The sequence below is a fragment of the Genypterus blacodes genome, unplaced genomic scaffold (assembly GCF_046128005.1).
Source record: "Genypterus blacodes isolate CSIRO-AG114 ecotype Tasmania unplaced genomic scaffold, CSIRO-AGI_Gbla_v1 ptg000243l_1, whole genome shotgun sequence".
NCBI lineage: Eukaryota > Metazoa > Chordata > Actinopteri > Ophidiiformes > Ophidiidae > Genypterus > Genypterus blacodes.
The window spans coordinates 17,501-30,000 of record NW_027467041.1 but is presented as its reverse complement, the minus strand read 5'-3'; the positions used below and the strand labels follow the sequence as shown (position 1 = coordinate 30,000).

The 12,500-nt window shown below is 49.1% G+C and overlaps 1 protein-coding gene across 1 annotated transcript in view; it reads left to right on the top strand.

Moving 5' to 3' along the window:
• Positions 1–12,500, top strand: part of LOC143016767 (E3 SUMO-protein ligase PIAS1-like) — a gene marked incomplete at its 3' end in the record, with an annotated part of 30,146 nt that overhangs the window by 914 nt on the left and 16,732 nt on the right. The gene's annotated exons all lie outside the window — the stretch shown is intronic.

The window sequence follows — 12,500 nt, the reverse complement described above, 5'->3', positions numbered from 1 at the left end:
ACGTGCTTTTTGTGTCGGGCTCATGGTTTTCCCATAATCGGATTGATGTGAAAGCTGTGATCACTCCCCCTCACACACACACACACACACACACACACACACACACACACACACACACACACACACACACACACACACACACACACACACTGTCACAGCCTGGTTGAGCTCACACAGGTCTAAATGTGGTCGGCCCATGCTGCTGTCTGAAGAAGTATTGGTTCATAACCATGGCCTGTTAGTGAGGCTGTGTGTAATGATCATATAAGGAGGATGCCAGGGTCACAGAGGAGAAACGGGAAGGAATGGTCACTTCTCTCTTTCCTTCTTCTCTCCAACCTGCTTCACTTCCACAGCTCCACTTCACTCCTCACATGAACGATGGTGATTTCTCTTTAAATCACACACTAAGCTGTCAAGGTGTCAGACTTAAATCATCAGGTTCATCGCTAACAGAGAGGTTGAATGATCTGGCTCCCATGCAGCTCCTGGTTTAGCAGCTCACAGCTCCTCAGTCAGGCAGGCAGGCAGGCAGGCAGGCAGGCAGTCAGTCAGGCAGGCAGTCAGTCAGGCGGTCAACTGCTGTTTAAATGTAAACACCCCTCATCTTTCCACACGCAAATCACCACAGTGCGCGTGGAGGATCGGTGATAAACATTAGTTAACATGCAGACAGTGGGATGTGATGAGGTGTGTGTGTGTGTGTGTTTGTGCTTAGGCAGCCACAGAGTCACCAAACATCAGAGCAAAGACTTCTTCCACTTCGTCCCATTCCAATCAGTTCTCTCCCTGTGGATCTCAGACTGGTGAGGGGAGTTAGTGTAACTGGCACAGGTTGGCACAGTGTGTGAGTGTGTGTGTGTGTGTTCAGCTGTTAACGGCCAAATGGCTGGAGGCTCCTGAGCGCAAGGAGAGAGGATGAGTCTGACTTAAACATTCAAATATGGGCGATACCGTATCTGCTCTTATCTGACAGAGCAGCTCAGTGTGTGTGTGTGTTCGGTGTGTGTGTGTGTGTGTGTGGAGTCTCTGAGCTCAGAAGGACACTGGATGTTCAGACTGGTACGCTTCTCTGATACCAGGAGCCTTTTCCCTTTTGTGGCATTGAACAATGTCCAATCATCAGTTTAAGCGTTTCTGCGTGTTATTGTATAGAAACGTCTGTGTGTCGTTGCTCTCTTCGTCGCCCTGCTGCTGCTTCCTGCGCTCCTCTCTACACGACTCAGCTCAACGCGGCTCAGCTCAGACTCTGGACTGAAGCTGGAGCTGTTACTATCGGAGGAAGAAGCAGAGATTTTTTGTCTGTAAACGTTCGACACCCTGAGGTTTTTAGGTCTCTGCTAGAAAGTGAACTCTGCTTCGTTTTGATGATGTCGCTGTCGTATTCACAGGTAAGCGTACGCACAGAGGGGGGGAAGTGTTGGTATGCAGCCAGTGAACACGTTATCATCACACTGAGTTATTACCTCAGTCATGGAGTCAGAAACACTGTCTGAAACTCTGGAGACGCTCTGTGAGTCTGAGTAAATCATCATGTGGCACTGATGGCTCTCACAGCCACAGCAGCAGAGGGTGTGTGTGTGTGTGTGTGTGTGTGTGTGTGTGTGTGTGTGTGTGTGTGTGTGTGTGTGTGTGTGTGTGTGTGTGTGTGTGTGTGTGTGTGTGTTGTTTATATTCAGATAAATCTTGGCAGGTTGCTCGTGTGTTGGAACCTTTCCTTTGATTCCAAACAGGTGAAGGTCAGAGGTGGAGGTCCCAGTTTGAGCCCTTATGTCTTCTATCAGACGTGTGTGTAGGATCGCTCTGGTGAGAATCATTAACTCGGTGTGTGTGTGGGTGTGAGGGAACGTGAGTCAGGCTCAGTGTTCTGCTCTGACAGCAGCAGCAGCAGCAGCAGCAGCAGCAGCAGCACAGGTGGAGCGGCTCTGAGTGCGTTTCTAGTTTCCTGTTGTATGAAGCTTTTATTTGTTGCGGTGCTTTTCTGAATCTCTTTCTGTTTTCTGTCCCAAACGTATGAAAGCAAACCTGAAAGACAGAAGGAGAGTAAACCTGCCTGAGCACTGACCGCCACTCTCACCTCTCATTAGGGAAATATGAAGAGCTGAACTAGAGATCTGCTCAGTGGAAGGTTGAACGACTTTGAGCCTGAGCTCCACTTCACAGTTTGTTTTGAAAACAAGAGCTTCTGTGCACGTGAGCTGTTAGATAAGACTGAAGGCTCAACCTGACGCTCCACCGCAAGTGCTGGGATCACACAGACACACGCACACGCACACACGCGCACACACGCACACACACACTCACACACTCACACACACACACTCATGAGTCCTGTCCTGTCGGGGCTCAGGCTCTTCTTCTGTCCGTTTCTCGGGGCCTTTGATTCTACAGAAGCGGCGACTCATCACTTCCTTACCAAGTTAATTGATGGAAAATTATTCAGTCACAGTTTATAATTGATGAATAATTTAAATCATTTATCAAGTAAAAACATACATATATACATATACAAACGTTTTCTCACATTATAAACACTTTGAAGATGTTTGAGGCATAAATTATTATTTTTTTATTACATAGAATATTTTATCAACTAAAGCAGATTCAGTTACAGACAGAATTCATTTAAAGCTACATAACAACAAAACAAGCAATCAGCTGAAACATGACAGACTGATGATGAGCTTAATAATCAGGATGCTTCTCTGTGTGAGCTGCTGCTGTGTGGCGTCGGTGTGTATCTGCTCCGGTGATCAGATCGATGTCGTCTGTTGTTATTCATCATAAACACTTCAATTATTAATGTGCTGTGATTGTATATGGATACAAGTTTGAACGCTGTTTCTCATAAATAAAGCATCGCTTTCCACCGACGCTTCTGTCACTTAGACCGACGCTCTGTACTAAAGAGCTGCAAACCTTCCTCTGATCTCTGCTCGACACGCCACAGACACGCCACAGACACGCCACAGAGCCAGTCACATATGTCAAGGTACTGATGGAATCATGAAGGATAAGAAAAATGGACTTATGTACGTTGTCATGCTGCCGCCGTTCCATAATCCCCCTCACACACACAAACACACACACACACACACACACACACACACACACACACACACACACACACACACACAGCACTATTGATCCGACAAACCACTGACGTTTTGCTTAGGAGATTCTGTTGAGGCGGTGCCAGCGTCTCTGTGAAGCCTCACACTGTATCCATGTGTGCAGCAAGGACTCATGATGATGATGATGATGATGATGTTGCTGCTGATATCATATCCATGTCACAAATAGCTGTGTTACGCGACGGGAGCGATGGTGAAAATCTCCCCAAACGCAATATTGTGACCATCCCAGAATGCATTGCAGCGCAGAGAGCACAGACCCTGACAACCTGCGACGTTTCGTCTTCGTAACGATGAGTGAATGCGTCGGAAGTGGACGTTGTGATAAAGCATTTACCGAGAAAGAGATGACCGTGTTTAGCAGAAACACATTAAGTTGCATTAACGGCTCACAGCAGCAGATGAAGGCAGGGCGAGCTCGTACTCTAGATTATGATGAAATGAACAAATAAAACAATAGGATTAGAAATGAGGACCTTGCTTCAGTGATTGCCCGTCTCAGATCAAGGCTCTGCACACTAAGAGGACTTAAGTACCCATTGTAGGACCAAACTAAACTCCACTCCCTCTTTGGCTCCGTACTGAGGCCTTACCTGTGTCGTTGTCTTGTTATCGTGCGTATCTAATCACAGATATTGATCACAGCGTGGCTTTTCCATAATTGCCATGATCGTGCGTGAAGCCTTGTGTGATGTCGATTTGTACGTTCGCGAACTGACGCCAAAGGTGGAGTCGTTTCAGATCAAACCCGCGTCTCCGTCTGTAGTTCAGCCGGAGTCCCGACGGGCCTCGGCCGCTCTGAAGCGTCTCCTCTCTTCTCCTCTCTTCTCCTCGCCGCTGCAGCAGGAGACCTGGCAGCACAAATAAGTGTCTGTGTGCCGGTGGCTTATAGGTGGAGACAGTCTATTTGTAGAGCCTGTGGCGAGGTTAATCCCTAATGATACAGGCCCTCTCCCCGGCTCTCCTACATCCTTCCAGCACCTGTCTAGTCCTCATATTGCCACTGTCATTATCGCAGCAGTTGATTTTTTACTTTAAAGACTTTCAGACGCCCACACAGAAATCACCAAAGTGAATAACAGCAGAGCCGTATGAAGCAGATGTGTGTTGCTGGCGTGTGTTTCTGGCGTGTGTTTCAAGCGTGCGCTCGCCTATGATAGTCAGATGTCGGGGGGGGGGGCATTTTAGCATCGTGTCGGACGAGGCTCTGACTCTGATCTTCATTCACACACAGCTGGACATGTGACTCTCAGAGTGAGGCGGACGACACTGGCGTCGCCTGTTACCGAGGCGTCGGAGCTGTTTAGCGTTGAAACGACCTCAGGAAGTCACTCTGCCAACTCCTCTGAGCAGATGTTGGGTTGTTGATTGTTGGTTTATCGTCTTTCACTTTCTCTGTATTTATCAGTTTAGAAGTTGGGCTGGAAATAAAGATAACGACGTGTTGTGTCACTGGAGGGTGTGCGATTGAAGCAGCAGAATGTGGGATTGTGGAGTGGGGAGGAATCAGGGAGACGGTTTGGTCGACTCCCTCCTCTGCTGTGAGAAGCTGGAAGGGCGGTTCTGGCATGTTCAGGGGTCAGGGGTCAGGATGAGGGCGATGCAGCCCGAACGTACAAGAACGTATACAGACACAACTGAGACCAAACAGACACACGACGGTCACAGAGCGTAACATCTATGCATCCATGTCGGGATTAAAGGAGGATTTCAACAAATTCTACATAAAATGTGTGTTTCAGTGTGTTTCAGTCGGATCAGTGTGTGATCTGCAGTCGCTGACTCCTGTAAGTCTTCATCCAGACGGCAGCTTTTCCTCACTCCGGGGGTGATTTGTGAAGGACTGTGTTGTTGCCGTGGAAACATGTCACAATTGAGATGGACGTGGGATGCAGCATTTTGGAGCGTGGTTACACATTTCCAACAGAGCGGCAGGCGTTTCACCCGGCACGCATACACACACACACACACACACACACACACACAGAGACACACACACACACACACACACACACACACACACACACACACACACACACAGTTGTGAGCGGTGTGTGTGCAGGAACATCACAGAACATCAAGGAGGATAAATAGATAAAGTTGTGTAATGTGTGTCGTGGCAGAATACGTCTTGAGTCTTTGCTGTAGGCTTCAGAAGTCTAATATGTCACACGCTCGCCTTCATGTTGATAAACCTCCTCCAGGCGCAGCAGCGTCGTGCAACTGGTGTGCAGACACACGCCTGTCATTTATGGATTATTGTCTTTTGATTTGTAGCGACGAGGCGCGAATAATTACCCGCCAGATGCATAACAGATGTTTTTAGAGATCTCTCCATGTTGGACACAGTTTAGAGGTTTTGTACCTTCACACCGTCTTCCCCTGTAGATCCTTAAAGGGCCGGAGTTTAGACGTATACCTCAACATTGCCCGGCTTGGCTTCATCCATGGTCTGAACTGCTTGTTTGTCATGTCTGCTGCTGACATCCAGTGGCTCCAGTGTCTCTGTTTGTTTTATTTAAAGGTATTTCCAGTCCTTCTTCATGCTGTCACACAGATGTTTCAACCCAATATAGGCGTGGGAGAAGAGGAAATGATTATGTAGGAGTCGTTCAAAATTGGACTTTACCTGCGTGTGACTTCCTTTGTGATTGCCTCTCTGTGTGAATTGTTAATGGGCTCCAAAATCCCCCAGGGAGCAATTAGGAGCATGTGACAGGAAGCAGCGGGGGCTAAAGGGAAGTGGAGGCTTTTTAATTACAATCATTATGAACTTTAGATTTCTGGCATTTTCTGACTTTGTATGATAAATGAATAAACGGATTTAGATTCATGACAAATAGTAATCATAGGTAATAAACCTCAACCTCAGCAGTGATCCTAAACCAGGACCCTGGAACCTCATGAGGGCCTGAACACCTCAGATGGATCAAACATAGTGACACCGCCTCCTTTAAAGTGGCAACAGGCTTAGTTTGAAAGTGCACCCATAATGCCAAAGGCTGTAATTGCACATTAGAGGGTAACATGTAGCAGATGCTCCCCTGAATGAGTTGGATCAGTGTGAGCTCCTCATGAAGCTTCATCAGGACAGAAGGTCTCATGTAGAAACGTCTCTGTTACTCAATGGATCTAATGGTCCTTAGGGTTTAAGGACCAAATTCCAATGTCTTTGTATGATGCAGCAGCAGTGATGAGACTGGTGATTGGCTCTAAAGACGAAGTTCTGTCCAAACTGCTCTGTCCAGACTGCTCTGTCCCTTCAGATGAAGCTCAGGACTGGACCACGTTCCTGCAACTACATAGACGCCGTGATAAGAGTGGCTTCTGTGTCTCAGCATCTTCCCAGTGAACGTTCTCAGGCAGTTTCCCTCCGTCTGGCTGAAGGTAGAGGCTGCAGAGGGGGGAGTGCAGCTCTCTGCAGTCTTCCCACCCTCTTCGGTTCTCTTGCCAGAGCGGCACAGTGGGATGCTGGAGCCTGATACCTTTGTTCTCGCTGCCTTTCTGGCTTCCGTTCCTCCGTCCTTTCTTCACCCTTTCTGGTGTGAAACAGCTAACACGGCTGCGAGGCCAGTGATGGTCTAACAGGTGGTTTCCTGTTTTGCGGCGGCCAGTTGTCAGTAGAACATTGCCGCTCTCGCCTCCTCTTTCTTCCTGCCAACTGTGTTTTGTGTGCTCGGCTCCAAAGCGGTGACATTTGGTCGCTAGCAGCAGAGTGAGACCCACCGCCTTGGCACCGGATCACACACACACACACACACACACACACACACGGTGGCTGTCAGAACTTTGTGCGGCGGGTGCGTTTCAGACTCACTATCTGCCTGCACAGATCTGGAAGTAGACCTTTGTAGTCTTGAGACACACTCGTGAGAGAACACGTCCTCTTTTTACGTCCCTAACTCTTGGTGGTGGTTCTGTCGGAGCTGCAGTCTGGTCTGCTATGATTTGGATTCCACAGCGGCAGGAGCCAGAGAGGGAGAGAAAACAACAGACGGAGGTATTTCAGAGTTAAGCCTGAGTCAGAGAAGCTGGAAGGCTAAGAGGTGGGGGGAGGGGAGGACAGAGGGAGGAGGAGGAGGAGGATGGGGAGGGAGCTGGCACTCAGTACAGAGCCCTCTAGCCCAGAGTGGGAGCTTTATATAATGGCCAGGTAGTGTGCAGGCCCCCCCCCCCCATCCTCCCACACAATCTCCACACACCCCAACACACACACACACACACACATCCTGCAGAAGCAACATTATTAGTCTCACCATCCCTCGGCCCCCTGGGACGCAGAGGAGTCGCATTATTCTTCACCTCTTAAAAAGCAGAGAAGGTGCAGCAGAGTTTGTGTCTGTATGATAACAGTGTTAGTGTGGCTCTCTCAGATGCTCTGGTTGCTCTGTCCCTATCATCTCAGGAGCAGCGTGGCCTCTAGGAGGCGCTACCTCAGCCTTTAGACTTCCAGTTTCATTTGCATCAGGGGAACATCTGGCTCCATTTTGTGAGCTATTGTGCGTCTAACGTCACCGAGCTCCACGGCAACATCAACGCAGGAAATCAGTTCCACTCTGAATCTCCCGCGTGCTCGTGTCTGCTACAGGTTAGCAAAGGTGCTAATGAGCAGCAGGAAATGGGGACGAACGACCCGAACAGGCCGAGGAGACGAAGGTCTAACAGAGGGAGAGTGTGAGCACACACATAAACACGTGGGCTGTGTGTGTCTCTGTGAATTAGCTGGAACACATTCAGTGAGGACCATGAAATTACAACAACAAACACACACACACACACACACACACACACACACACACACACACCTGAGTCGGCTAGTTGATTTCAAGATGGTGGGAAACACAAACCGTTCGAGGGCGGAGCCTGTTTGAGCCCTAAACTAAAGCCAAACGGTGTCCTGGTGACGTTCAGAGACACAAACGACAGACGACGAAAAGACAGTTTGACGACGGTAGCAGGAAGTGTAAACCAGAGTCATGGTATCGCCAGCGGCTGTGAGTCTGTGTCAGGATCAGGATCAGGATCCAGGTGTGGTCCAGAGACTCCAGTTCCACCGCATTGCTCCACCGTGTCGTCACCAGGGAAGAACGTGTGTCAGGTGTCCCGTCTGCCCTCAGGGGACGGAAAACACCCGCTGAAGTCTCCTCTGTCCTCTGAAGCCTTTCAGACGATCAGGACTCTGTTCTTCACACAGATGAGGGTCTTCATAGCTCGTGTTTGAGTCTCGCCGCTGCCTCTTTGACTCTATAAGGGTTTGTCATTGACCTACTTGTCAGTTTGCAGAATTGTTCAGACACGCGCAGACGGCATCGTGTGTGTGTGTGTGTGTGTGTGTGTGTGTGTGTGTGTGCGTGCGTGTGTGTGTTTGTATCTAATCATGTGACTGAGTTGGTGCATGGGGGCTTTACACACACACACACACACACATACACACACCAGCAGGCCGTTGATCTGTGGTCGCCGGTGCCGTGTGTGTGAGAATGTCTCCCCCTTGCATGCCATCTCCCTGTCTCTCTCTCTGTGTGTGTGTGTGTGTGTGTGTGTGTGTGTGTGTGTCGGATCTGAGGCCTGCACGCACCTCCTGCCCTGTGTGTGTGTGTGTGTCTGCTCACACTGGAACTCTCTGCATACTTGAGCTTTGCGTCGTCGCTTTAATGAGTTCCCTTCTTGTTTGCGCTCCTTTTTGATTTGATTTCTTCTTCTTCTTCTTCTTCTTCTGGTTGGACACGTGTTGGCCTAGAGTGTGTGTGGAACATCTTCTCAGCAGCTGACTCCACTTACTGCTGCCTCAGCGTTGAGACTGTGATCTCACTGGAGCTCATTCAAGTCTCAGCTCTGTTTTTTTTTCATTGTTGAATTTAGCCGCTCGTTAATCAATTATAGGTGGCTTCATGTTATTTCTTCCACTCTTGGGCCATGAAGCGTTTGTTTGTTCGCGGCTGTAGTCTGTCACCGCCCGCCCGTATCGGCCCGCCGCTCAGCTCAGGAGAGAGAGACGGTTCATGTTCTCATAATCAGAGGCAGAACATTTGTATTCAAGCTCAGTCCCTCATATTGATTCATTACGATTATGAATTCAGTCATCATGGCTTCAGCGTTACAATCTATTATACAGAATCTTTAAAAAGCTCCCTTATGTTAGCCCTGGCAGGTGGTTCTGCCCTTTGGCTCTGGGTCTGTGGCGTCCCTGCGGCGTGCTGGGGTCACTGAGGTCATCCTGCTGCTGAGGAGGCCTGAAGCTCCAACATGCAGGGATTCATCCAGAGAGAGTGGAGATGTTTCCTGCAGTGTGACCACAAAAACCTGCAGGTGTGTTTGAGCCAAAACACACCGCCGTAAAGGTTTAACATGAGACAATCACTGTTCAGTTTATAACCCTGTGTGTGTGTGTGTGTGTGTGTGTGTGTGTGTGTGTGTGTGTGTGTGTGTGTGTGTTTCAGTAGATTGTGACTGATGGTGCAGCTCTGGTGTGTAAGTGTGTGTGATTCAGATCTGGTAACCTGGAGGCTTTAGGACCTAGAGCTCACAGCCAGTCAGTGTCCAGCAGTGGAGTCCAGTGTGTGTCCTGACAGATCAAAGCCACACACACACACAAACACACACACGGGCCAGTTCATCTAGCAGCCCCTCTTGATGCCTGTTTCCTCTCATTGTGAGCGAGGCTGAGCTGCAGCAGCACTGCAGCTTTAACAGGTGCGTGTGTGTGTTTGTGTGTGTGTGTCTGCGCAGATGAGGGTTGATTCGTGTTTATGTGTGTGTGTCTGTTTGTTTGAGTGAGTGAAAACAGAGAGAGCATGTGAGAGCTGGCCTGCATGAACCAGTAGGCTGTGTGTGTGTGTGTGTGTGTGTAGGCTGATTTAATCTCACAACCCTAAACTTCATCTTCAAAGAGAACCTCAGTCTGGCATCCTCCTCCTCCCCCTCCCTGGCCCCAGCCTTCTCCCCCTCCCCCCCTCCATCCAGCCTCCCCCCCTGCCTCTCCTTCCTCCCCCACTGATGTAGCATTCCCGTTAGCAACAACCTTTGGGCCTTTCTACCTTCACCTCCCATGACATCGCCTCAGTTATGTTATAATGAAGTCCTTAATTATGTTGTTAATGACATCATTCACACACACACACACACACACACACACACACACACACACACACACACACACACACTGCTCTGACAGTCATTACTGATCCCATCTCCCACAGCTATCTAACACACATACGTACTTGGACGAATCAGCTGATAGCTGAGGATGAAAATTAGGAACTACTGCAGAAAAACAAATCAGCCATTAACCAGATTGCTTACTGTGGCTTTAATCACCAAAACAAAGATACTGGATAAGAATGAGGTCACAGCTCAGCCACACAGCTTCATGTATGATGGCGTCGTATCTCCAGGACCTTCAACCTTTAACTCAGGGCTGTGCTGGCTCTTGGGTCGGGGTCGGAGTCAGGCTTGGGCTCTGTGTTCGGGCTCAGGCTCAGTCCTAGGCTCAGGCTCAGGCTCAGTCCTAGGCTCAGGCTCAGGCTCAGGCTCAGGCTCAGGCTCAGGCTCAGACTCAGGCTCAGTCCTAGGCTCAGGCTCAGGCTCAGGCTCAGGCTGCCTTTCGTCACCACTGTGTTTGACATAAATGCTCCATCAGCAGTTTTATTATTTATTTGCATTCCCAAAAAGGTGATATGAATCTCACTCCCCACAAATTATGAATGATGTCACAGCTGACACGACCTGCCCAGGCAGCCCCCCCCCCCATAATGACATCATGACTGAATACATAACTATTCAAATTCCAAAAAGGCTTCACGCTGCAGACAGAAGCAGCAGCATGCAGGGCACAGCAGAGTGGCTGGAGAGGAGGAACCTGCACAGATGTGTGGTGAGGAGCAGGGGAGGAGGGGGGAGGAGGCTGGGGTTAGGGTGCAGGGGGGGCTAGGGTGTAAGAAAGGATCTGTCTCTCTCTCTCTCCACCCCCCCCTCTCTTTCTCTGTGTCTCTCTCCCTCTGTCTCTCTCTCTCTCTCTGCCTATCTGTCTCTCTCTCCCTGTCTCTGTGTCTCCCCCCTCTCTCTCTCTCTTCCTCTCCTTCTCTCTCTCCCTCTCCTCTCTCTCTCTCTCCCTCTCTCTGCTGTCTCGCTCACCCCTCCTGTTGGTGTTGTCATTGATTCTTCTCTCAGTAAATGAGTGAGAGACATGGATGATGTAGTAGAATAACAGAGGAATATAAAAGGTATCGGTCCTCTGCCGGCGTCATTAGTGCTGAAAAATGGAATCAGTTGCTCAGCTGAGAGAAAAATGTTCCTCCATCTTCTCCAGGTTAGGATTTCATCTGTGTTCCTCCTGTGGAGACGCAGAGACATGTGTCACTAAACAATTAGTCAGATGATCAGAGGAGCAGAAGAGCAGCCAGTCATTCAGTCAGTGTGTTCACCTGCAGCCCTGAGTGTGTGTGTGTGTGTGTGTGTGTGTGTGTGTCTCCATCTAAGAGCCCCCCCACCCCTCCCTCCTGTTTTTACTGTAGCTGTGGAGAATTTCATTTAGTTTGGAGGCTCAGCTGCCTCTCTCTCTCTCTCTCTCTCTCTCTCTCTCTTTCTCTCTTTCTCTCTCTCTCTCCCTCTTCCTCTCCCTCTTCCTCTCCCTCTTACTCTCTCTCTCTCTCTCTCCCCTCCCACTCCCACTCTCTCCCTACCCCCACCCTCTCATCTCTCCATCCGTCTCTCGGGGGATTACCGCCCACACACACTCTCTCCCCAGTGTAAAGACAAATCTGCCAAACATACTGGCAGTGATGTAGAACTTGGGACTGTACTGAAGCCCACACACACACACACACACACACACACACACACTTGGTCAGTTTAATCTTAGACTCTAGTCCGGTGCTTATTTCACTTTTCCTAAATTTACACGGGATGTATTCAGTCATTTAAAGACGAAGTATTTGGACTCATTCAGCTTCAAATTGCCAAACTGCATGCTGGTCCTTTAAAAACCTAAACAGTATAAACGTGTCACTCCTCTGAGGCTTCAGCGTCTCTGTGTGCTCACCAGCACATAAAAGCCAAACCACATTAATACAGGAGGCTTCAGATATGAAGAAGCTCACTCATGAAGCTCCCTCGTCTTCATGTAGATCTTTAGCTGGATACTTCAGCTCTTATCTGCTCTGATGAAACGGCTCTGAAGCTTTTTGCACACCGACGATAAAAAGAAGAGCTCAGGATGAAGGTGAAGGAGTCTAGGAAAGAGGAGTCAGCGTCTCCCTCTCTTTGTCTGCACTTCATTCATTGGAACTTTAGCTTTCTCCCTCTTCATCTTCCCTGAGTGTTGAAGCGGACGTACAGTGTGTGACGCACACAAACTCAATCTGAACT